General features: G+C 34.2%; 1 long non-coding RNA gene across 1 annotated transcript; it reads left to right on the top strand.

The window, feature by feature from the left end:
• Window positions 1-3530: 3530 nt before the first annotated feature.
• Window positions 3531-26456, top strand: LOC115933949 (uncharacterized). The gene is made up of 4 exons (XR_004069776.3): window positions 3531-3651; window positions 5505-6047; window positions 23453-23526; window positions 26316-26456. It is a non-coding gene; the product is annotated as an uncharacterized lncRNA (long non-coding RNA).
• Window positions 26457-26732: the final 276 nt, after the last annotated feature.

Here is a 26732-nt window from a genome sequence, read left to right as displayed (position 1 = left end):
AGAGTAAAAGCCAAACTCCTTTGAGAACCTATAAATCTCTGCAGAATCAGGTACCCCATTATTTCTCTAGCTCAATTACTTCCAGACACATTGGCAACCCTTTTGCTTCTTAAACACACGAAGAGCACTCTAAACTTAAGTCCTTTGCACATACTGCTTTAGTTAACTTAGAATGCCCTTCCTGCAGATATCCACATGGCTCTCCCCTCTTTTCCATCATTTCTTTACTCAACCATCATTTTCTTAATGAAGTCCTTTTCGGTCACTCTATCTAAAACCACTAACCCCTAACACTCCTTCCCATCCTTCTTCATCATTATATTTCTTCTCCTCTTTAGGTATCATTTTCTAAGGAATCATTTAACTTATATTTATTTTTAAACTGCTACTTCATTAAGCAAGTAACAGAGTAACCAAACACAAAAGAAAGTGTAAGCAAAACAAACCAAAAAAGCAAAATCAAATGCCATGTAAATGTACTTTATTATACAATACACATTATATAATACCATATATAAATGGTATTAAAATAAAATGAATTCATGAGTTTGTATAAAGCAAATAATATTACATAGATAAGGTGACAACGGAAGTAAAAAATTGAGCTTGCGCTTGACTAAGAGGAACTAGGAGAAAAATAAAGAAGGTTGAAGATTCACTTTCGCATCTTCAAAAAATTTGATTATTTTCAAAATGTGATCCGTAAAAGATATTAATTTTCAAATAGATTGAAAATGATCCTATCAATATCTTTCTCACCCTTGAATCATCCAAACCATCATTACTATACCTTATGAACAATGAGAACACATGGACACAGGAAGGGGAACATCACACTCTGGGGACTGTTGTGGGGTGGGGGGAGGGGGAGGGATAGCATTAGGAGATATACCTAATGCTAAATGACGAGTTAATGGGTGCAGCACACCAGCATGGCACATGTATACATATGTAACAAACCTGCACATTGTGCACATGTACCCTAAAACTTAAAGTATAATAATAATAAAATTGAAAAAAATAAAAATAAAATAAAATAAAATAAACAAGGAAAAACAGAAAATACTCACTTAGGCCAAAGACATTGAATGATCACTACTCTTTTGTAAGTATCCAACCTGGAAAATTAATTTAAATCAAAAATCTATAATTTCATAAGTATTCTCTACATGGTTGATAAATTTTGTCAAAGCATGTCATATTTTTTTTTCTCTTTGTAGGTCTGATCAATGCATTCTTTTTCTCACAACATTGATAAAAAATTAGGAATCATGTCACTACCTCCTCTGCACTTCTGTAGAATTTTAAACACTGATCTGGGAGAACTTTGGTAAAATACCTTTTGAAGGATATGAGAGCACCTTATCACTCACTATGCAATTAATAATTTTTTTCTCTTTCAAGAAAAAAATGAAATTAAGGAAGTGTGATTATTATATACTATTATTAAGAGAGTTACTGTATACGTCTGCAAAACAGATTATACATATTGCAGATAACATTTGAACAATTCTAAGAATTCCCTTTTATTAAACAGTGAAGGAACTCCTGGGTAAAGCTCACTCAGTTGCTGTTATGAAGATGTGATGAGCTTGCATTATGGTGCACTATCTATGTCTCAGAAGTGATAAAATCAGGGCATATTTCTACCTATCCAGAAGTCATCCAGTCATGCACAGAGCTTGGCTGTGGTTGTGATAAAATACCTCTGTATCACTCCTCTACCTTCAAGTAAACTCTGCCAGCAAGGAATCTGGAATTGCTCGGATATATAACTCTGGCATAGGGCTGAAAATCAATGGCTGATATCTAAAGTTGTTAACATCGTCTTATAGATAGAGAATGAGCATACAATACACTAACTTTTTTAACTGTCTTCTTTCTCTTAGTAGCCTAAAACGTCAAGTTTTTCTTTCAACAAAGAATAAGAATGATGGTTTTTTTTGTTTGTTTGTTTGTTTGTTTTTTTGAGACAGAGTCTCGCTCTGTCGCCCAGGCTGGAGTGCAGTGGCACGATCTCAGCTCACTGCAAGTTCTGCCTCCCGGGTTCACGACATTCTCTTGCCCCAGCCTCCGGAGTAGCTGGGACTACAGGCACCCGCCACCACGCCTGGCTATTTTTTTTTTTTTTTTTTTACTGGAGACGCGGTTTCACTGGGTTAGCCAAGTTGGTCTTGATCTCCTGACCTTGTGATCTGCCTGTCTCGGCCTCCCGAAGTTCTGGGATTACAGGTGTGAGCCACGGCACCCGGCCAAGAATGAGGTTTTGTCCAAAGAAGGGAGTCATCTCTAATTTCAGCAGTTCTAAAACAATGAAAACTTGCATCATTATTATGGTTTATATCACACAGCATTACAATTATTTGGTTACTTAACCTGATTTCCACCAGCCTGTTATCAACTCAGAGAAGAATTTTATTTTATGAGCCTTTGTACTGTGCTTGACAAAATATTTAGTTCATGCATGGCCCACAATAAATATTTTTAAGAGAATATACAAAATTAAGCTCATAAAATCTGTGAATGACATAAAGCTAGGGAGACGGGCAGCTCATACATTGGATGAGTACAAAATCAATAATCCAAGTTATCTCTAAAATCAAGCTAAAATCTAATAAGTGGCATTTTCAAATCCTTTATTCAGACTTTTTAATAAAATATCCAAATACAGATCTAAAAGGAAATTGACAAAACTGCAATTCATAAAAAATACTCTCAGGAATTATAGTTCACAACATCAAAATGAACCAGTGTGAAACAGCCTCTTTGGAAACTAATGCAGGTTTGTGACTGTGGCCTAAAGACCCAGGGCCTGGTAACCCCAGGAACCAGCCCACCGTCACCATCAGAACTCATATACCAGGACACAAGAAGTGTGAAGCTGTTCCTCCACTTTAAAAGGAAGATAATATTTTTAGTTCTACAGGAGGAAGAAGCTTGCTATTGAAAAGATCTAGCTATGTCAAAGAAGCAAAGGTCAAAGAATATGCAGAGAAATTGCAAAAAAGCCCCAGAGGGAAGCAAAAAAAATGACAGGGAGGCACAGCTGCAACACATTAAAAATAGGAACAGGGATTCTCTGGTCAGAAAATAACCACCTCCTGATTGAGTTAGAATCTTTCCAAAAAGCAACATTCTGGAATCGTCCAGGAGATTTCTGCAGTACAGAATGGCCTAGTAAAAACTAAAAGAATTGCAGATGAATTACAAAAATATATCAGAGAGCTGGGCAAACAAGTAATTCCATGGAACAAGCAGAATGAGCCTCTGTTATGTCTCTGCAAGAGTCTGAACTGCATCTGAATTAAACCAATAAAAGAACCACCTTCTTGGAAGAGGAAAAAAAAAAAAAAAACTTGCCATGAAAGAAAATCTCCTGAAATCTGTTCAGAAGATGGAAGATTAAGCTAATGATTTGTGTGTGTGTGTGTGTGTGTGTGTGTGTGTGTGTGTGTGTGTGTGTGTGTGCATGTGTGTGGTAGAAATCCACAGAACAGTAACTGCAAGAGAATTCCAGAACCCCCAAGCTCAGCTCAGTGGAAGCTAAGCAATTGGACAAAGCCATCTAAACCCAAAGCAATGGCTCGATGGAGTTCACCAAGGAGGATCTTGCTCTGATCTAAATATACAGTGGAAATCTGATGTGATCTAGTGAGTCACTCAACCCCTATCTTCAATGCCTGTGACTCCAATAACTTCACTCAATCTTGGAACGAACTTACTGTGGTCAATAGGGCATCCTCTTAGACTCTCATGTCTGACTGATTAGTCTCCAAACTGAGCAAGTGTTCTGACGTTATGGAGGGGGAGCAGGGACGAGAGATAGCAGTGACCAATAGCCGGGTAGTACCCATGTGACTTTGAGCCACAAAAGGTTGGAAAATGCTTGAAATTTGGGGTGCTACCTTCAAAACTTTTCTCACCATCACTGCAGAGTGTAGTCAAGATGTTGTTTTAATAAAATCAGAAAGCCTTTGATGGGTCATATAAAGGTTTATGCATGTCCTTTATATGACTTAAAACTTAATCAACTGGATTTGCAGACTGCCATCCATGTCTACCAGAAAAAAAACCTCCAATGCTTTATGGCACATTAAGGATTGACATTTTAAACTATTTCTAGAATTTGAGTGGCAATTTACCAGATTTCTTTTCCCAAAATAATACCTTCTACCACAATGCCTAGCTAAAGACTGATTAATTTGCCTCTTACTGGGCTTTTGGAGATGCGCTTGTCTCCAACTTCTGAGGTTGAAGGTAAATTTCATCTTGACCAGTGTCAGTTTAGTAATTTTTATTCTTCAGGTGTTTTCTGACCATTAGACTGTCTGACTCTCCAGTGTGAGATTGACCTCGTTTTTTGGTTCTAAGAGGGTCTTCCATCAGGGCGGACTGGCCTCGGTAACATAGCCCCTGATAATGGGGCTTTATTCAAAACCTTATTGAATTAATAGAGGCATCCTTCAAAGGAAATTCACATATGAAAATTGTTGCTAGAAGCTTACTTATCAAAGAAGTAAAATAACACAGGATATCAAATAATCTACAGTGGGTTTACTCATCACTGATTATTATGATCTGATGTCTCACATTTGTTAGATTAAAGAACACACTAATTTCAGGAACACTATTCTCTGCTTAATAATTTTCTTTTTGTTATTATTTTCTAGGAAAAAAGCAAATGTATCTTTGAGTCAAGAATACAACTTTTTATACTACTGAAATTCAGTAGAAGAAATAAGTGCCAGGCTTCCTAAACTAAATGTTTTCTTAATCTGCATAAAAAAGATAGGCTTTTATTTTTTTACAACAATAAAAGAAGCGAAAGAAAGTAATGTTCAATTTGTTTCCAGCTGAGTGATAACCTCATGATGGTGTTTAATCCTGCCATATATGCTGATACTTCTTTATTGTCTCACATGGAGGTGAAAACTATTTTGGCTTCTGTTTGTTTTTATTGAACTAAGTAAATATGAAAAACCAAATCCATCATTAAAACTTTTTAATTTTAATTTTTAGTAACATAGTTTATATAAGTGTATGTACTGCTAAAAATATTTTAACATTTGATCATTTAATTGAATCTTCTACATTTCCATTATAAATGGTAACAGTCCATATTTCTATTCTCTCAAATCTGTTTTATACCATGGAATTGGTATGTGGAATGAAGTTTGTTTTGAAAGGTAGAGGGGAAAAACAAAAATTATTGGAAACTTAGGGGCTACAGTAGATTCATTTCAACGGTGGAACTAGTCCTACTCTGCCTTGCACAGGAGACTCTGATCAGTGATAATGGTGTTCCCCTGAGAACCAGGTACTATTTACTTAACTAACAAACAAAGGCACAGAAAATGTCTAAAGAGCATTGGCAAACTAGGGTAATTGAATGATGATCAACATAATGAGCAATGATTAAAGATGCTGAGAACATTATGTAGAAAAAGAAGAAAGAGAGATTATGCTTAATGAGATGATCTTCAAAATCCCCCTTTTTTCCCCAGGGCTGCTGCACCTCATCCACTAAAACCAAATCCTGGGAAAGATTTCTATGAGATGGTTTCTGTCATTCTTCCTAAACTGGGAGCTAAGTGATTAATACAGAGGAAAACTCACAGATAAACATATCTCTGCAAATGCAAATAAGTACTAAAGTGCTGGTAACCAACATCCCCACCCTGGTTCCTCTTAGCACTTCAGTCAAAGGCACGCTTCGAACAGAAGAATCTGAACCACAAATTTAGCCAAACAGTCTCTACTACCTTCAGAAAGGCTTCCAGAAGTCATTTTCCTCCCAGACCTCCTAGATTTCTAATTTCTCTATTCCCGCTAGGAGGGACACTACTACCCAATCTAGGAGTATCTTGGAAGATTCAAGTGGGAAACCGTTCAGATCTGTCTCTTCCCCTCATCGCATCAACATTTTAATCTGTCTCTACACAATGCAGGATTCACAAGGAAAGTCTCAAATCCCATAGCGTTGCTTACAAGCAGCGTGACAACAAGGATGTAGCCAGAGAGGCACCTATGGTACAAAATTTTAAAAGGTACTTATTCTCAAGTTCATACTATGAGGCTTTTCATGTTCTGAGCCTTCCCAGTCTCATCTCTTAGAATCCAGGCCTCACATACTACTATACCCTAAGTTTACTTAACAGCTTGGTGGTTCCTAAATGACTATCAGAAACACCCTCCTCCCTTTATCTAAATCCTACTCTTCCTACAGCTGGCAAATTTGGGAAGAATTTCTGGAACACACTGCCTACACATAAAATTGAATTAGGAATCCTTACCCTCAGCATAACATTTATCACACTATATGTATACATATATATATTAAAGCAAATTTACTGAATCATAACTTACATTAAAATATGAGCCATGCATTTTAAGCAAACATAGTTTATCTCTTCGTTAATTTAGATATTTAATTTCTTTCAGCCATTTTATGTCATTTCCAATTTATAGTTCTTATATATATTTAATTAATTTATTACTAGATGTTACACATTTTGTGTCAATTTTACAACACATTCACATAGTACTTTTTAATTTAATTTCATATTTTGCTTTTTCTTATATGCTTATTTATCCTTTTTTAATTGACAAGAAATAATTGTACATATTCATGGAGTACATAGTGATATTTCAATACATATAATGTGTAGTGTGATTAGATCAAAATAATTACCATATTCATCATCTCAAATATTTATCATTTCTTTGTGTTGGGAATGTTCACTATCCTCCTAGCTATTTGAAAGTATATGTTATTGTTAACTATAGACATCCTACAGTGGTATAGAACATCAGAATTTATTCCTCCTACCTAGCTGTAATTTTGTATCTTTCAACAAATCTCTTTTTATCCCTCTCTTCCCCCACCCTTCCAAGCCTCTGGTATCTTCTGTTCTACTTTTTACTTCTATGAGATCAACCTTTTTTAGCTTCCACATATGAGTGAGAACATGCAGTGTTTAACTTTATGTTGCTGGATTCTTTTACTTAACATATGTCCTCCAGTTTCATCCACACTGCCATAAATGAAAAGACTTTATTCTTTTTTTATGGCTGGATAGTATTCCATGTGTACATATACAAAATTTTCTTTACCCATTCATCTGTTTTTGGACACCCGGGTTAATTCCATATCTTGGCTATAGTGAAAAGTGCTGTAATAAACATGGGGGTACAGATGTCTCTTCAATGTAATGATTTCCTTTCCTTTGGATAAATTTCCAATGGTAGGATTTCTAGATCACATGGTAAGTTACATTTGCAGTTTTTTTGAGGAACTTCCATGCTGTTCTTTGTAGTGGCAATACTGGTTTACATTCCCACCAACAGTGTGTAAGAGTTCCCTTTTCTCCACATCCTCCTCAGTATTTTTTATTTTTGTATCTTGATAGTAGCCATCCTAACTGGGGTAAGACAATAGCTCATTATAGTTTTGATTTGCATTTTGCTGATGATTAGTAATGCTAAAAATTTTTTCTTGTATTTATTGTTCATTTGTATGTCTTCTTTTGAGAAATGCCTGTTCAGATTATTTGGCCATTTTTAAATTAATTTGTTTACTTTTTGCTATTGAGATGTGTCAGTTCCTTGTATATTCTGGGTATTAGTCCCTTGTTGGATGAGTAGTTTGTAAATATTTTATCCCATTCTGCAGGTTGTCTTGAAATGTTTGTTGTTTTCTTTGCTGCACAGACCATTTCAGTTAGACATAACCATTTTTCTTTATTTTGGCTTTTGTTGCCTGAGCTTTTGAGGTCTTATTTATAAAATCTTTTCCCAGACCAATGTTCTGAACTATTTCCCTTTTTTATTTTAGTATTTCTACTGTTTCAAGTATTACATTTAGGTCTTTGATGCATTTTGAGTTGATTTCTGTATAGGGTGAGAGATGGAGGTCTAGTTTCATTTTTCTGCATATGGATATCCAGTTTTCCCAGCACCATTTATTGAAGAGATTGTTCTTCCCCAGTGAAAGTTCTTATAACTTTCATTAAAAAAATCAGTTGACTGTAAATATGTGGATTCATTTCTGGGTTCTCTATTTTGTTCCACTGGTCTATGTATCTTTTGTTACGCCAGTACCATGCTGTTTGGTTATTATAGCTTTGTAGTATATTTTGAGGTCAGGTAGTATGATACCTGCAGCTCTGTTCTTTCTGCTCAGGATTGTTTTGGTTATTTGGGGTATTTTGTTGTTCAATATAAATTTTGGGATTATTTTCTGTTTCTATAAAGAATGTTATTGGTATTTTGATAAGGATTGCATTGAATCTGTAGATTGTTTCAGGTAGTATTGTTATTTTAACAATATTAATTCATTGTTTCAGGTAGTATTGTTATTTTAACAATATTAATTCTTTCAATTCATGAGCATGGGATGTCTTTCCATTTGTTAGTTCCCTCTTCAATGTCTCTCTTTTTTTTTTTTTTTTTTTTTTTTTTGAGACAGAGTCTCCCTCTGTCACCCAGGCTGGAGTGCAGTGGCGTGATCTCAGCAAACTGCAATCTCCGCCTCCCAAGTTCAAGTGATTCTCCTCCCTTAGCCTCCCGAGTAGCTGGAATTACAGTAGCTGGAATTACCACCATCACACCTGGCTAATACATATATATATATATATTTTTTTTGTAATTTTAGTAGAGACAGGGTTTTACCAGGTTGGCCAGGCTGGTGAACTGCTGACCTCAAGTGATCCACCTGCCTCAGCCTCCCAAAGTGCTGGGATTACAGGTGTGAGCCACTGCTCCCAGCCTCTTCAATTTCTTTCATCAGTGTTCCGTAGTTTTCCTTCTAAAGGTCTTTCATCTCCTCGATTAAATTTATTCCTAGGTACTATACTTTTATAGCTGCTATGACTGTGATTGCCTTGTTGATTCTTTTTCAGCTAGTTTGTTGTTACTGTATTAAAAACACTACTGATTTTGTATATTAATTTCATGTACTGCAACTTTACTGAATTCATGTATCAGTTCTAACAGTTTTTTGGTAGAGTCTTCAGGTTTTTCTATACATCCTATCATGTTGTCTTCAGGGAAAATATAATTTCCTCCTTTCCAATTTGGATGTGTTTTATTTTTCCTCTTGCCTAATTTCTCTAGCTAGGACTTCCAGGACTATGTTGAAAAGGATTGGTGAGAGTGGGGATCCTTGTTTTGTTTTTTCTTCCAGTTGGAGGAAAACCTGAAAACTTTCCATTCAGTAGGATGTTAGCTGAACAGAATGTGTCATATATGGTCTTTATTATGTTAAGTTATTTTCCTTCTATGCCTAATTCACTTAGAATTTTTATCGTGAAGAGATGTTGAATTTTATCAAAAGCTTTTTCTTCACATATTGAGAAAATTATATGATTTTTGTCCCTCATTCTATTGATGTAATGTATGATGTTAATGGATCTATGGGTCTAATTGATCTATATACATCCCAATTGATCATAGTGTATTATTTTTTGATGTGTTGTTGGATTCAGTTTGCTAGTATTTTGTTGAGAATTTTTGTGTTTATATTCATCACTGATATTAGCCTGTAGTTTCTTTTTTTAAATTGTGTCCTTGTCTGGCTTTGGTATCAGGGTTATGCTGGCTTTGTAGATGGCAATTTTATTTTTTAAATTTTTTATTGCTAATATAGAGAAATATAATAGCTTTTTCTATATTGATTTAGTATCTTGTGATCTTGTTAAATTCACTTTTTAGTCCTACTTGCTTTTTTATAGATTCTTAGGATCTTCTATATGCATAATCATGTCATTGACAAACAAAGACACATTTACCTATTTATTTCCAAAGCATATGTCTTTTATTTCTCTTACTTTTCTTATTACACTGGCTTGAACTTCCACTAAAATGTGGAAGAGGAACATGAGAGAAATTGTAATCTTTTTTCCCAACCTTAGAGCTATTAAATACGATGTCAGATGAAGGTTTTGGATATACTCTTTTTCAGTTTGCATAAGTTTTTATTTATTCCCGTCCTCTTAATAGCTTTTTAAATTATTTAGTATTGAGTTTTGTTAAATTAGTTTTCTTCACATATTGAAATTATTATATAGTTTAACTCCTTTGTTGTATTAATGTGACAAAATACATTGATTGATACTCAAATTATAAACCAACTTTGCATTCCAGAGATAAATTTTATTTACTCATGGTGTGTTATATTTTGTGTTTATTGCTGGATTTAATTATGATAATATTTTGTTAAGGATTTTGCATTTGCATTCATAAAGTATATTCATGTGTAATTTTACATGCATTCTGTAATGCCAGTACCATAAATGAGTTTGGAATTATTTCTCCTTTCAGTATTCGTGAATTTTCAAACAATAGCTAGTATTTCTTTTCTTAAATGATTGTCTAGAGTTCACAAGCAAAGCTATTCTTGATTGTATTTTTCTTCATGGGAAAGTTTTTAATTGTATATTTAATTTCTTTCATATATATATGGCTATAAAAATTTTCCTTCTTATTAATTCAATTTTTGTAATTTGTACCGTTTAAGAAATGTATCTATGCTATCCAAAGTAATCAGTTTCTTGGCATTTATCCATATCATATTATAACATTCCCCCCTTTTAATGCCTGTAGAGTCTGCAGCAATACTTCTGTCATTTTTGAAATTGGTAACTTGTGTCTTTTTTTTCCTGTTCAATGTAGCTTGATTGCCATTTTTTGATAATTTCAAGGAAAAATATTTTTATTTAAGTTTTTCTACTACATTTTGATCTCTCTTTTTATTGCTTTCTGCCTTAATACCTTGTACTTATTACCATCTAATTATTTTATTGTACTTATTTATCTTTATTGTTTTTATTATTACTTTCTACTTTCCTTGGGTATAATTTTTTGGTAGCATTTAAGAAAGAAGCTTAGACTTAATTTTAGACACTTTTTTTCTAAAATATGCATGTAAGAGAATAAATTTCTCTTCATGTACACCTAAAGTTTGATATGTTATGTTTTTCATTGTCACTCAATTAGAAACATTTTCTAAATCTTCATGTAATTTATACTTGACCTGTGGGCACTTTGACCTATCTAGTCTAGTTGGTTGATGTTTGTTGATATGTGTTTTTCTTCTACCAGTTACTGAGAGAAGATTCTAGAAATTTATAGCTATAATTGTAAATTTGTCTATATCTCTTTCTATTTTGCTAGTTTTACTTTCATGTATATTAGACTACTTGATATTTGTCCCACATATCAATGAGACCTTTTATGACAGTTTGGTTTCTTTTTCTATGTGTTTCAACTCAAGTAATTTCTATTAATATATCTTTAAGATTTGTGTTAGTCTGTTCTCACTCGGCTACAAAGAAATACCTGAAACTAACTAATTTATTTTAAAAAAAGGTTTTTAATTTGCTCACAGTTCTGCCAGCTATACAGGAAGCATGGCTGGGAAGGCCTCAGGAAACTGTCAATCGTAACAGAAGGGAAATCAGGCCTGTCTTACATGGGCAAAGCAGGAGAAAAGAGAGAGAAGGGGAGGTGCTACACACTCTTAAACAACCAGATCTTGTAAGAACTCACTCACTATAATGAGAAAAGCAAGGGGGAAATTCACCCCCCCCATGATGCAATCACCTCCCATCAGGTCCCTCCTCCAACACTGAGGATTACAATTTGACATGAGATTTGGGTGGAGACACAAATCCAAACCATATCAAGATTATTAATTATTTCCTCCACAGTTTCTAATCTACTATTAACACAACTCATTAAAATTTCCACTTCATTTATTGCATTTACAACTCTTAATCATTTCATTATGCTTCAGAGTTTCAGTTTGTAGATTAATTATGTTTATGTTTTCCTTTAAATCTTTACATACATTTTTAATCACTATCTTAAAGTCATTGTCTGATAATTCTATCATTTGCCATTTTTGGATCTGTTTCCATTGACAGATATTTCTCCTTGTAATGGGACATATTTTTCTGCTTTTTCTCTTGTTTTTAAATCAAATTCTGGATAATGTAAATTTTGTGTTTTTAAATTGTTGAAATTTTTTTAAAATATAAAGAATGTTGGACTTCCAATGTTGGGTGCATTTATATTTATAATTATTATGTTCTTTTAATGAACATCATATCACCTAAATATGTAAAGCAAATATTAAAAGAATTAACAGGAGAACTAGACAGTAATACAATAACAGTAAATGACTTTAATACTCAAATTTCAACACCAGAGATATCATTAATAGAAAATCAATAAATAGTGGACTTGAATAACAGTATAGGCCAAATAGATCTAACTGATATATATATGCCCGTACATATATATATACACACACATATATACATAAATATATATACACATATATACATATACACACACACACACACACATATATATATAGAACATCCCATCCAATAACAGTGAAATACGCATTCTTTTAAAGTATATAAAAAACATTCTTCAGGATGGATCATATGTTAGGCCACAAAACAAGTCTTCACAAATGTAACAGTCATCTCAAATATCTTTACTAATCATATTGGTAAAATCTAGAAATCAGTAACAGAAGAAATTTTGGAAAATAGACTAATATGTGAAAATTAAAAACAACACACTTCTGAACAACCATTGCATCAAAGAAAAAAATGTTGTTGTTGTTGTTGCTGTTGTTGTTGTTGTTGTTGTTGTTGTTGAGACAGAGTGTCCCTCTGTTGCCCAGGCTGGAGTGCAGTGGCTCTATCTCTGCTCACTGCAACTTCCACCTCCTGGGTTCAAGCAATTCTCCTCCCTCAGCCTCCTGAGTAGCTGGGATTACAGGTGTGTGCCACCTCGCCCGGCTAATTTATTTTTTTGTATTTTTAGTAGAGACGGGATTTCAGCATGTTGGTCAGGCTGGTCTCAAACTCTTGACCTCGATATCCACCCATCTCGGCCTCCCGAAGCGCTGCAATTACAGGCATGAGCCACCACTCCCAGCCAAAAAAAAAAAAAAAAAAAAAAATCTAAAAAGAAGTTAAAAAGAAGTATCTTGAGAAAAACAAAAGTGGAAATTACAACATACCGAAACTTAGGGAATGCAACTAAAGGAGTACTAACATGGAAGTTTCTAGCAATAAAAGCCTACATTAAGAAAAAAATACTTCAAATAACTCAACTTCACACTTCAAGGAACTAGAAAAAGAAAAGTAAATATTCCAAGGGCAGAAGAAAAGAGGAAATAATAAAAATAAGAGTAAACATAGATAAAATAATAGACTAGAAAAACAATAGAAAAGGTCAATGAACCTAAAAATTTGGTTGAAAATATAAATACAATTGGCAAGCATCCAGTTATGCTAGCCAAAAAAAAAGAGGGAACTCCAATAAAATTATAAATGAAAGGTAAACCATTACAATTAATATCACAGAAATGCAAAGGATCAAAAGAGATTATTATGGACAATTATAATAATTATACACCAACAAATTGGATAACCTAGAGAAAAATAATAAATTCCTGGAGATACACAGTCTACCAAGATTGAATCATAAAGAAAATAAAAATCTGAACAGACCAATAACAAATAGAGTTATTGAATCAGTAATCAAAAGCCTCCCAACAACAACAACAAAGCTCAGGACTAGATGACTTCATTGGTGAATTCTACTAAGCATTTAAAGAAGAATTAATGCCAATCCTTCAAACCTTTCCAAAAAGTTGAAGAGAACAGAACACTGCCAAACTAATTTTAGGAGTCCAGAATTACCCTCATACCGAATCCAGATAAGGACACCAAGAAAAGAAAGAATAATTCAGTATGTGCAAATTAATAAATGTGATACACCACATTAACAAAATGAATAATAAAACTTATTATGTTAATAGATGCAGAAAAAGCATTTGACAAAATTCAACATCTTTTCATAATAAAACCTCACAACAAATTAAATATAGAAGAAATATACCTCAACACAGTAAAGGCCATATTTAACAAACCTATAGCGAACTTATACTCAATGTTGAAAAGTTAAAAACTTTTACTTATAACATCAGTACATAGAAAAGGATTCTCACTTTCACCACTTGTATTTAAAGTAGTACTAGAAGTCTTGGCCAGAGCAATTAGACAATAAAAATAAATAAAAGGTATTCAAATTGGAAGGGAACAAGTAAAATTGTCTGTACAGATGACATAATCTTATATATAGAAAACCCTAAAGACTTCACCAAAAAAATTTTAGAACGAATAAAGTAGTTTGGTAAATTTTTAGGATACAAAATCAACACACAAAAATTACCTGGGTTTCTATACATGAAAAAATATGTATTCAAAAAAGAAATTAAGAAAACAATTCAATTTACAGTAACATCAAAAAAATACTTAGAAATAAATTTAAACAAAGAGGTGAAAGATCTGTACACTGAAAAGACATTGAGGAAAGAAATTAAAGACACAAATAAATGAAAATATATCTTCTTTTCATGGATTGGAAGAATAATTTTGTAAAAATGTATATATGACCCAAAGTGATCTACAGATTCAATGCAATCTCTATAAAAATTCCAATGACATTTTTCATAGAAATAGAAAAAAATATTAAAATTTATATGGAACCACGAAAGACCCTGAATAGCCAAAGCAAACATGAGCAAGAACAAAGCTGAAGGCATCATACTCCCTGATTTCAAACTATATTACAAAGCTGTAGTAATCAAAACAACATGGTACTGACATAAAAACAGATACATACACCAATGGAGCAGAGCAAAGAATCCAGACATATACCCATACATACATGTTCAACTAATCTTTGACATGAGTGCCAAGATTACTATGGGAAGATAGTCTCTTTAATAAATGTTGTTGGGAAAACTGGGTATTAACATGACAAAGAATGAAATTGGAGCCTTGTCTTACACCATATACAAAAATTAGCTCCAAATGGATTAAAGACTTAAATGTAAGATTCAAAATATAAAACTTCTTGAAGAAAACAGAAATTGAAAACTCCTTGAATTTTTAATGCATTGATTTTTTTATATATGACAACAAATGCAAAAATAAACAAATGGAAATATATCAAACTAAAATGCGCCTGTATAGCAAAGAATAAAATTCAAAAAAATGAAAAGACAATCTATGAAATGAACTAAAATATTTCAAAATTGTATATTTGATAAGGGTTAAATGAAGAATTGACACAATTGCCAACAAACAAACAAACAAACAAAAAACCTATTCTTAAAAATAGGCAAAGAACCTGAACAAACTTTTTTTTCAAAGAAGACATAAAAATGTTGAGCATGTACATGAAAAGGTGCTCAGTATCAACTGACCATCAGGAAAATGCAAATCAAAACCCCAACGAGATATCACCTCGCATCTGTTAGGAAGGTTATTATCAAAAACATAAGAGATAACAAGTGTTAATGAAAATGTAGAGTAAAGGTAAATCTTGTACACTGTTGGTGGAAATGTAAACTAGTAGAAGAATTATAGAAGACAGTATGAAGTTTCTGCAAAACTTTAAAAATAAAACTACTGTATGATCTAGCAATTCTACTTCTAGGTATATATTCAAAGGAAATGAAATCAGTAACTTGAAAAGATAAATGCACATTCAAATTCATTGTAATATTATTCACAATAGCCAAGATATTGAAACAATCTAAGTTTCCATTAATGGGTGACTAGATAAAGAAAATACAGTATGTATTTATGTATGTATAAATAAATAAATACACACATATACAAACAATGGAATATCATCCAGCCATAAAAAAGAAGGAAATCCTGACATTTGTGACCTGGAGGATATTATGCTAAATGAAATAAGCCAGACACAGAAAGAGAAATACTGCACAGTCTCACTTATATGTGGAATTAAACAAACTCAGAATCATAGAAGCAGAGAGTAGAATGGTGATTGCCAAAGGCTGGTGGGGTTGGTGGGGGAGTTGGGAGAAATGGGGAGATATTGGTCAAAGTGTTAATATATTGTAAGATAAATACATTCTGAAGATATAAGACACAGAATGAGTGACAATGAAGGTGTTCATTAATTTTTTTAAAATAATGTTGGGCTTTGTTCTAACAGACACTTACACAACTTGCAGGTTGGCTTAATTATTTACAGACCCCTTCATAAGCTTTTTAAAGGTGGGACTAGACTAGATTTTCCTCTAAGCCTGCTTTAGCCCTACTGCCATTCTGGGGTATCTACTAAGTGCTCTGTGGTTCACCCTCCACTTTGCATGATTGGGACTCAAATGTCTCACAGAAATACATAAGCTCTGCAAATTGCTCAGCTTACAACTTCAAGTTTTTCTTTGTTCTACATCATTGAGTTTTACTCTACGCATATGCAGGTTAGTAGTCAGCTAAAAACTCAAAGGTCTATGCACATATTTCTATGACTATTTTTCTATGTAGATTCCAGATTTTGACCACCTCAGATTCCTCAAACTCTAATCTCTGTCTCTTCAAGTCAGAGAGTCTACTATACTTTGCTTAGATTCCCCTTTCTCTGCCACAGCACAGAAAATGCCTACAAAAAGAAAGCTGGGACAAACATAAGACTCACCTCATTTGTTTCCCTTCTCCAAAGGATCACATTGCTCAGATGCCAGCTGTCCAATGCCTGAAAAGAGCTGTTTAATATATCTGGTCCATTTTTCCAGTTATTTATGGCAGGAAGGCAAGTCTGGTACCAGTTGGCTAGAAGTGGGAGTCTATCACACTGTATTTTAATTGCTCATTTTTGTGTAGTAGGAATCTCAGTTGGAGCACAGGCTACATGCAGGCCTGAACTTCAGGCATGTTTGATGTATTAGTTTTTCTTGTTGTACTGTAACAAATTAACACAAATTTAGTAACTCTAAACAACACAAATTTATTCTCTTAGAATTCTGGAAGTCAGAAGTCTGAAATGAGTCTTGCAGGGCTAAAATCAAAGTGTTGGCAGCACAGTTCCTTCTGGAGGCTCTAGACAGAATCCTTTCCTTGTCTCTCTCAGCTTCTCAAGGCTGCCCACATTCCTTGGCTCACAGCCATGTCACTCCAATCTCTGCTTCTGTTGTGACATCACATTCTTCATACTTTCAAACTCCTACCTCCCTTTTATAAGGACACTGTGTTTACACTGGAACCACCTAGATAATGCAGGATAATTTACCCATCTCAAGAACCTAATTGCACATGCAAAGTCCTTTTGCCATGTAAAATAACATATTCACCTGACCGTCAGGGCTTGGACATCTTTGAGGAACAATTTTTCAGCCTATTACATTTGGCAATCTGTGTAAAAATCACACAAGAATCTATTTATGTGAAGATTTTGGATTTTAAATTAAGCAGGAAGGGAGAAATTGTATGAATTGGCCATGGGAGTGAGCTAACAGACAAGACTGTATTTGTCAGGTTCTCCACAGAAACAGAAACAATAGGATGGAGACAGAAGAATATGGGAGAAGAAAGTGAGCAAGAGAAAAAGATTTATTTTAAAAAATTAGTGCACATAATTTTAGAGGCTGGCAAGTTCAAAATATGCAGAGCAACCTGGCAGGCTGGGAATTCCAGCAGGAGTCAATGCTGCAGCCTTAAGTAGAAGGCAGTTGGGAGGCAGAATGCTTTCCTCTTCTGAGGACCTCAGTCCTCAGTCTTTTATCTTAAGGTCTTCATCTGATTGGATGAGGCCAACCCACATTATGGAGAGTAATGTGATTTATTCAGTCTACTGATTTAAATCTAAAAAATACATTCAAATACATTGACAGTAACTTCTGGACTGCTGCTTGAACAGCAGCTGAGCACCATACACTGGATTGTCTGTCCATCCACCCAATTACCTAAGGAGAGGAGTTGCTATAGAAGAAAGTAGAGTTATCCACATAAGAAGTTTAAGACATATTTTCATAAAGTATAACACTGACATGAGGAGTCTGAAGTGAATATAAAATCATTTTGGCACCTTAAGCATTCGGAGGCCTTGAGAACATTGGGACATAAATTTTGGTGTGGACTTTCACATTCTTTTAGTAAGATGAATCTCTTTTAAATAGCTTATCTAACTAAGAATATCAATGAAAAGTAGCCCAGGTATGAGATAAAGCCAGTGCTGAGAGGATGATTCCTGAACACATGTGAAACAGCCCCTGAAAACTCTCAATTACTTGAGGGAGATTCTGAAAGTTCCTAGGTGTCCTTTGCAGATTGCACGAAATAACAAAAAAAATTATTAATATACTGTAAATATTAAAGTGATCCAATCTATATCTGTACAATGAAAATGCCTAAGAAAATTCAAGTTACTATTATTTGTCCCACCATTAAGCAGGAAGCTATTTGATTATTGTCTGTTCTTACTCACCACTGTATCTTAGTGGTAATTCATAAATATGTGTTGAATGAATGAGTTAGTCAGTGAATTACTAAGAAGAGAATAAGGTAAGAGAGAAGAAAACGAAAACAACTAAAGTCATTATAAATGGCGAGAAGTTTGATGGTAAGTTATATTCAGCTTTTGGTATACTCTCATATTTCCCAGGCTCACAATTATTGTCATGCAAGATGCCAAGGAACGCATGGAAAATGGCACCACACACAAAGTGATATGCATCAGAGTTCTTGCATTTAAATATTAAAGCATAGAAAATCACTGTCAAATTCTGGCATGTCGGTGTGTCTGGTTGAAAGGGATAGCAGACTGAATCTTGTCATTATCTCCTGCTGTGCATCAGAAGCTACATACCCATTGTAGAGTCCAGTCACAATGGGAGCTTGTGGTTCTGGGAGCTTCCTTTAAGATAATAGCAGGTGTTTTGTTTTTAAGCACAGGGAAAAAAGACAATTTTAAATAGTTAAGTTGATGATACTTTTAAGAGAGAAACTGCATAGAAGAAAGTAAAGTGGTCCAATATCTTTGTTTGTGGGGATTATATATATTCAGGGGATTGAAAAATACAAGAAGACACAAAATGCATGTGACAGATAAGAGAGGAACCAGGAGAGTTCGTATAAGAAAAAAATAGGAAGAGAAATGGTTTTAAGAAGAAGGAGGAAGAAATGAAAAGGGTTGAATGCTGCAGAAAGATGAGAGGATGATAAATTAGAAATGTGTTTACCATTTAATTAACAAAATATACTAACGGATAAAGTAATGTCCCTGAGGAGATGGAAGGAGAATGATGTAAAGCAGGTAGAAAGGTTATCTTTGGACAAATCATAGGCAGGAGGAAGTGATGGAAGTCTGGGAATTCAATGTATGAAGATCCCATTGAAGCAGGAAATTGATAGAGAAGGTAAAAGAACTTCACACTGGTAACCTGAAATAAAAGAAATAATGAGAGAATATGCTGAAAGTGAAGAAGTTGCAAAAAAATCTATTGAATCAGCTGCCATAATATGAAATGCTGTTATTAGAGCATGTCTTCTCAGATTCCAAGTCTGCTAATGAGAGTAGGCTGTAGCATAGTTTTGACTATGGGGTAGAGGTAAAGGAATACAGATTTCTAAAATATATCAGTAGGAGGAACTAATCGTAGGAGGTTCCACAGTGACATTTCAGGTTTTGGGATTGCCATCAAATGTATTCATTCATCCATCAATCCAATTCAGTAGGTATTCATTGACTTGTTGAGTAGTTACTTCAAACCTAATGATATGTTAGAATGATGAGTGAAAGTAGACATAACCTCTAACCTTATAAGCCTTTTTTATGTGAAAGGGGAATGGGGGAACAGGATATTAATAATAATGGCATAAATGAATGTAAAACATTAACATTTATAAGTTCTTTAAGGAAATATGAGAGTGATGTACGGGAAGATAAAGCCAGGGGTTTTGAAGAGTCAGGGAAATCATTTAATAAAAAGATTATATCAATTCTCTGCCATTTCTTTCAGAAGATAGAAGCAGAGGAAATACTTTCTAATGAATTCTTTGACACTAGTATTTCCATAATATCAAAACCAGACTAAGACAATGCAAGAAATAAAACTAGACACCAATATCTCTCATGATAGACACATAGATAGATCCAAAAATCTTCACAAATTATTAGCAAATCAAATTCAATAATATGTAAACAGAATTATATATCCTAATGAAGTGGAACTGATCCCATGTATGCAAACCTGGTTCAACATTCAAAAATTAGTTAATGTAATTTTATCACTTCAACAGGCTGAAGAAGTAAAACACAGGATCATATCAATAGATACAGAAAAAGAATCAGTTGACAAAATCCAACATCCATTCACAGTAAAAATTATCAGTAAATTAGGAAGAGAGGAAAACACCTTCAAATTGATTGAGAACATCTGTAAAAAAAAAAACCTACAGCTAACATCACACTTAATGGTAGCAAACTCAAAGCTTTCCCACTAAAATCAGGAACAAGGAAAGGATGTCCCATTTCACTCTGATTCTTCAATATGCTATTGGAAGTTCTAGATAATTCAAAGAGTCAACAAGAAAAGAAAAGTGAAACAAGAAATAAAATTGTTCACAGATGACATGGTTATCCATGTAGAAAATCTGAAGGAATTTACAAAAATAGTAAATAAACCTAGAATCAATAAATGACTACAAAAAGTTGCAGGACGTAAGGTCAGTATGCAAAAGTCAACCACTTCCCTGTATACCAGCAATAAAAAAGTAGAATTTGAAATTAGGAAACAATGCTATTTATATTAATAGTATCTAAAAAATAACATATAAGAAGCACATGAAAAAACTCTAAATCTCTTAATTAAAAAACTAAATAAATGGAGAGAGAGCTCATATTTATAGATAGAAGACAATATTATCAACATGTCAGTTCTTCCCAGCTTATTTCTGGATTAAATGAATCCCAATCAAAATTCACAGAAAGTTATTTTGTGGATATTGACAAATGCCTCTTAAGTTTATATGGAGAGGCAAAAGACCCTCCATAGCTAACAAAATATTGAAGGAGAACAAATTTGTAGGACTAATACAACCAGATTTCAAGACTTCCTATAGAGCTACAGTAATCAAGGCAGTGTGATATTGGAGAATTGATTAATTGATCTATGGAATAAAAAAAGAAAGCCCAGAAATGGACTCAAATAAATATAATCAGCTAATCTTTGACAAAGAGTTGAAGGCAATACAATGGAGAAAAAAAGTATTTTCAACAAATGGAAATGGAACAATTAAGCATCCACATGCAAAAAAAAAAAAAAAAGAGAGAGAGAATTTAGACACAGATCTTATGACCTTCTCAAAAACTCAAAATGGATTGCAGATCTTAATATAATATGCAGAACTATAAACTCCAAGAAGATAACATAGGAGAAAATGTTGATGTCACTGATTTTGATGATGACTTTGTAGATACAATGCCAAAGGCACAATCTATGGAAGAATGGTAAACTGGACTTCATTAAAATTAAAATGTTCTGCTCTGTGAGAGGCAGTCAAGATAATAAAAAATTCAAAAAAATGAGCTACAGACTAGGAAAAATATTGCAGAAGACACATCTATTGGACAAAGGACTTGTCAAAAATATTCAAAGAACTCTTAAAACTCAACAAGAAGGAAAAAAAAAACCTCTGATTTTTAAAAAAAGACTTAACAGTCTGGGTTCAGTAGCTCATGTTTGTAATCCCAGGACTTTGAGAGGCCAAGGAAGCAAAATCTCTTGAGCTCAGAAGTTTGAGACACACCTGGGCAAAATAGTGCATCCTTGTCTCTACTAAAAATCAAAAAAATTAGCCAGGCATGGTGGCATGCGCCTGTAGTCCCAGCTACTGAGGAGGCTGTGGTGGGAGGATCACTTGAGCCTAGGAAGATTGCTTGATACCAGGAGGTAAAGGCTGTGGTAAGCTGTGATTACACCACTGCACTCCAGCCTGGGCAGTAGAGCAAAATTCTGTCTCAAAAAAATCATATATATATTATATATATATAAATTATATATATAATATATAAAAAATTATATAAATTATATATAATATATAAAAAATTATATAAATATATAATATATATAAAATTCTGCTCTGTGAGAGCAGAATTATATAAAAATTATATATTTATAAAATATATATAAATTATATATATATTGTATATATATATATATAAAACCTATATATGGTGGGTATATATATATATGTACCTTAACAGACATCACCAGAGCAGCTATGCAGATGGCAAATAAGCATATGAAAAGATGTTCCACATCATTTGTCATCAGGAAAATGCAAATTGAAACAAGAATAAGATACCACTACATATCTATTAGAATGACCAAAACCGAGAAACACTGACAACACCAAATGCTAGTGAGGATGAGAAGCATAAGGAACTGTCATTCATTGCTGGTAAGAATGCAAACGGTACAGCCACTTGGGAAAGCAGGTTGGCAGTTTCTTATAAAACTAAACATATTCTTACCACATAATCCAGCAATCACACTACTTGATACATACTTGAAGAAGTTCAAAAAGTATTTCCACACAAAAACCTGCACTTTATAGCAGGTTTATTTATAATTGCCAAAACTTAGAAGCAACCCCAAATATCCTTCATTAATCCAACCAGTGAAATATAAGTTAGGACTAAAAATTGATCTATCTAGCTGTGGAAAGACAAGAAGGAAACTTTAAATATATATTACCACATGAAAGAAGCCAATCTGAAAGGCTACATATGTATGATTCCAGCTATACAACATGCTGAAAAAGGCAAAACTATGAAGGTAGCAAAAAGATCAGTGGTTGATAGGATTTTAGGGAATGTAGGGAGGTTACTTCAGGCAGTGAAACTACTCTGTATGATACATTTGTGCAGACCCATAGGATATACAACACCAAGAATGAATCCTAATGGAAAATATGTGTGCTGGGTGATAATGATGTGTCAATGTTGGTCATCAGTTGTAACAAATGCACCACTCTGATTGGGAATGTTGACAACAGGGGAGGCTATGTATGTGTAGGGACAGAGGACATATGGAAAATGTCTCAATTTTGTTATGAACCTAAAACTACTCTAAAAAAAATAAAATATATCAAATAAATTTTCTAAAAATGTTATTGGGGACTTCTTCCATGATGAGGCTATAGAGGTAGATAGGGGTCAAATCAGTCCAGGTCATAGGGAAATTTTGTCATAAATCAGAAGATAATAAATAGAAACTACCTTGATCAGGTTTACATTTTTGAAAAGGTCTTTCTGTCTGCAATGTGAAGATTAATGTGGAGGGGGTGCCAAAATAAATGGAATTTAGACCAATAGAAAAGTTATTGCAGGATAGAGGTGTTTATAAATTAGAAAAGGTAGTGATGACGAGAACAGTAAGTGCATAAGAGATATTTAGAAGCAAAGTCAAAAATCTTGTTGATGCATTGAACATTTCATATGTGACCCTCACTTGATTAGTAGACACGTTGATGATTATTGCATCTGTGTGTGTATGGATGCTGTAGTCATATTTACACGCTAACAAACTACTACCAATAAATTACAGCATGAATTTCCCTCAACGTTAAGAAGAGATGGAATGTTCATAATGAGGAAGAAGTCTTCTGATTTTCTAAATAGGTAGGTATCAGGGTATTATTTGAATTTGACAACAAAATTCACAGATTATGTAACTTGCTTTGCACTGTCATTGAGTCTGCAAGCTAGTGAACAATGTGATCATTTATTCTAAAAGGAATAAGCACCCAACCAAATCAGAGAGCTGAGTAATGGCTCCAGTAATATTCTCATCAGAACTCATTCTGGCATCAAACTAAGTTCCCCAGACAAATTACTAAGTTTTACACATAAATTTTTTCTTCTCCATATTTCTCTCAGCCAAAGCTTTATTCCAACTTACTTTAAATTTCTTTCCTGTTATTCTTTTCTTCCATTAAGTAAATGCCAGTACTTTCATCTCAAAGTGACTTCTCCATTTTATTGTCTTTTAAGAAATTCTCCTCATCTCCAATAGTCTATTTTGGTACTGAAAATGAAGTTAGGAAAAAAAATCATTTTAGATTTTAAGTTCTCCGAGAGAACTTTGCCTACCTTTTTTGTCCACAATATCCCTAAAATGTATTCTAATGCTGGGGATATTATCAGTATTTAATAAATTATTTTTGAATAAATAATAAATACATTACTGAATGAAGTTAACATAAGTATCATTTTCTCATATCAACCTTCCCCAATCCCTTATAATAGGTCATGTCCCCTATTAATCACCTTTAAGTCCCCATTCTTCTCCTTCATGGCACCACTCACCATTGTAATTAAGTTATAAACTGGGTAATTGGTCGTTTAATTTATATTTTCTAGCATACTTTGAGCTCCATGAGAGCAGGTACCACTCTGCCCCTATTCACTGATATCTGCTCTGTGCTTAAAACTGACTGAAACACAAAAATCGTGAAATGAATATTTGTTGTAAATTAATACATAATAAACAATGTAATTAAGGAATATGAAAAATCTTAGATGAGAGAAGAAATTTGCAGCTTCAGATTCATGTCTATTTTTCAGTTGAGGAAATGGAGACCCAGAGAAGTTAAGTGACTTGCTCAGTGTTTCATAGATAATAAGTTGTCAGAGCTGTATTTTAATCCCAGTTCCCTCCAACTCCATAGCCTGTGCTTTGAAATGGAAACACTGTGCCACGCTGCACCATTTAAGCAATGATATATTCATTTAAAGCACCAGAGATCACATTTTAGGGAGAGAAAAAGTTTGTAGTATGAGATGAATCAATCAGCCATATGGAAGGAGGAAAAAAAGAGCAGGCTAAAAAGCTTCCTTTCACTTTGTACAATATGAATTGTCACAGGAATCAAATTTGGCACATACTGTAAAGCCAAGAAAAAAATTATCCCACATTGGATGTAAAATGTGACTTGCATTTTATCTATGTTTCTGAAATTCAGAAAGGATACCAGAAGACTTGTGGAGCTGAGGGCATGATGTTTTGATGATAGGCTTTTTATGCACTTATCCCCAGGCAGCTAGAGGAGGACCTGAAAAATTGAAGCCGACCTCAGACATAATGAATACATTAAATGATGAAGCGTCTGGTCAGGGTCAGGCAGCCTCCTTGAAGAGAGTAGATGTGTCTCAGGACATTGAGTCTCCAGACAGAGGCAGGGGCAAGGAAATGGCCTATCAGGGCATAAAACATTTACATCTGTTCTTCTTCTGTCACTTCTCTTTGAGGTTGTTTCCCTTGCCTTCAGCAACATTGCAGGTTCACAACCAGATTCTTATGCCTGCTAATTAGAAGAGAGGTCTAACAGCAGCGATCAAGTCTCCACCTGCAACTGGCACCTAATTCTAACACTATCAAATAGATAATGGAAATTATGGATCATTAATTATAAACTCTAACCTGCCACATTCAAGTTCCACAGATTGTCACTTCCCATATGGCTGTGCAGTCAAGGCTTTGCACTGTGGAATCCTTAGTACCCAACCTTCTAACAGGTCCTTATCACAGAATTTCACATATCAAAGGCATTTTCGATTTCCAAGTGGAACACACAGCCCATGCGCTAATCCTCTTTAAAAAAAATCTGTCTCAAAATCTCATCCAGCCTGTGTTACAATCCCGTGACTGGGAGTCACCACCTCATGAGGCAACCTCATTCTGTTTTTAGGATAGGTAAAATCACTAGAAAAATCTTCTGTGGTTAAACCAAAATTGAGTTCTTTGTGGCTTCTGCTGCCGTGGCTTCCTCTGCTCTACAGAATTTCATCAATTCTTCATCTACATTGTATGCCATGTTGTAAAAAACATGGCATCCTAAAAAGAGTTCTGGAATCTTACAAACATGAGCTCAAATGTTAATTCCGGAAGTAAGAAACATTTTTTATTTCTCAAACTCAATTCCCTCACCTATACAATGCGGATAACAACTCATGGAATTGCTGCTATACTTAAAACAGTTAAATGCTACCTAGTGCCAATGGGTAGACTTGAATGGTAAAGAGCATGAACTCTGGAACCAGGCTGCTTGGTTTGAACTTTGGCCCCTAACACTTACTAGCTGTGTGACCTTGGGAAAGCTACTTAAACTCTCTGGTCTCCTTTTTATCATATTTACAATAGCTATAAGGAAAGTAACATGTCTTATCTCAGAGGGTTGTTTGGAAGATTCATAAGTTAATATGTTAGGTCCAGTGTTAATCAGGGTAAGCTAACTGCTGTATCAAAGGAAAAGCCCCAAATCCTAGAGCCCTATGACAAAAAAGACTTATTTCTTGCTATTGTCACTATAAAACTGGACAATTCAAGGATACAGTCTTCTTCTACCTGGGAGCATCATTGTCCCACAGGAACTTGGCATCTTCCACTGTATTCTCTGTTTTCAATACAGGTAATCACAACACAGAAGAGTGAAGAAGGACACAGGCTCTTAGCCACCATGGCCTAAAACTGTCCCACACCTCTTCAGCTCACATCCTAATGTCCAGAACCAGTCATCAGTCATGTGCAACGCTCACACATAAAAGCCCTGGAAAATGAAGGCCAGTGATTTGCCTAGGAAAAATAGTAAGTAGATTTGGTGCCAGTCACAGGTGGAGACTCGATTGCTGCTATTAGACCTCTGTTCTAAATAGCAGGCATAAGGAACAGTAAGTGGGTTTGGTTTGGTGGTTCCTCATACATCATGGTTGAGGGTCTTTCATCAGTTCTTAGACTTGATAATGTCACCAACATTTTGGATCCTAACCAGTGCAAAGTATATTGCTTTTAGGTTTTGGTATGCACACAACATAGATACATATCAATT

Source organism: Gorilla gorilla, chromosome 1, assembly GCF_029281585.2.
Source record: "Gorilla gorilla gorilla isolate KB3781 chromosome 1, NHGRI_mGorGor1-v2.1_pri, whole genome shotgun sequence".
Taxonomy (NCBI): Eukaryota; Metazoa; Chordata; class Mammalia; order Primates; family Hominidae; genus Gorilla; species Gorilla gorilla.
The sequence above is the reverse complement of the archived record's forward strand: the minus strand, read 5'-3'. Positions and strand labels throughout refer to the sequence as shown.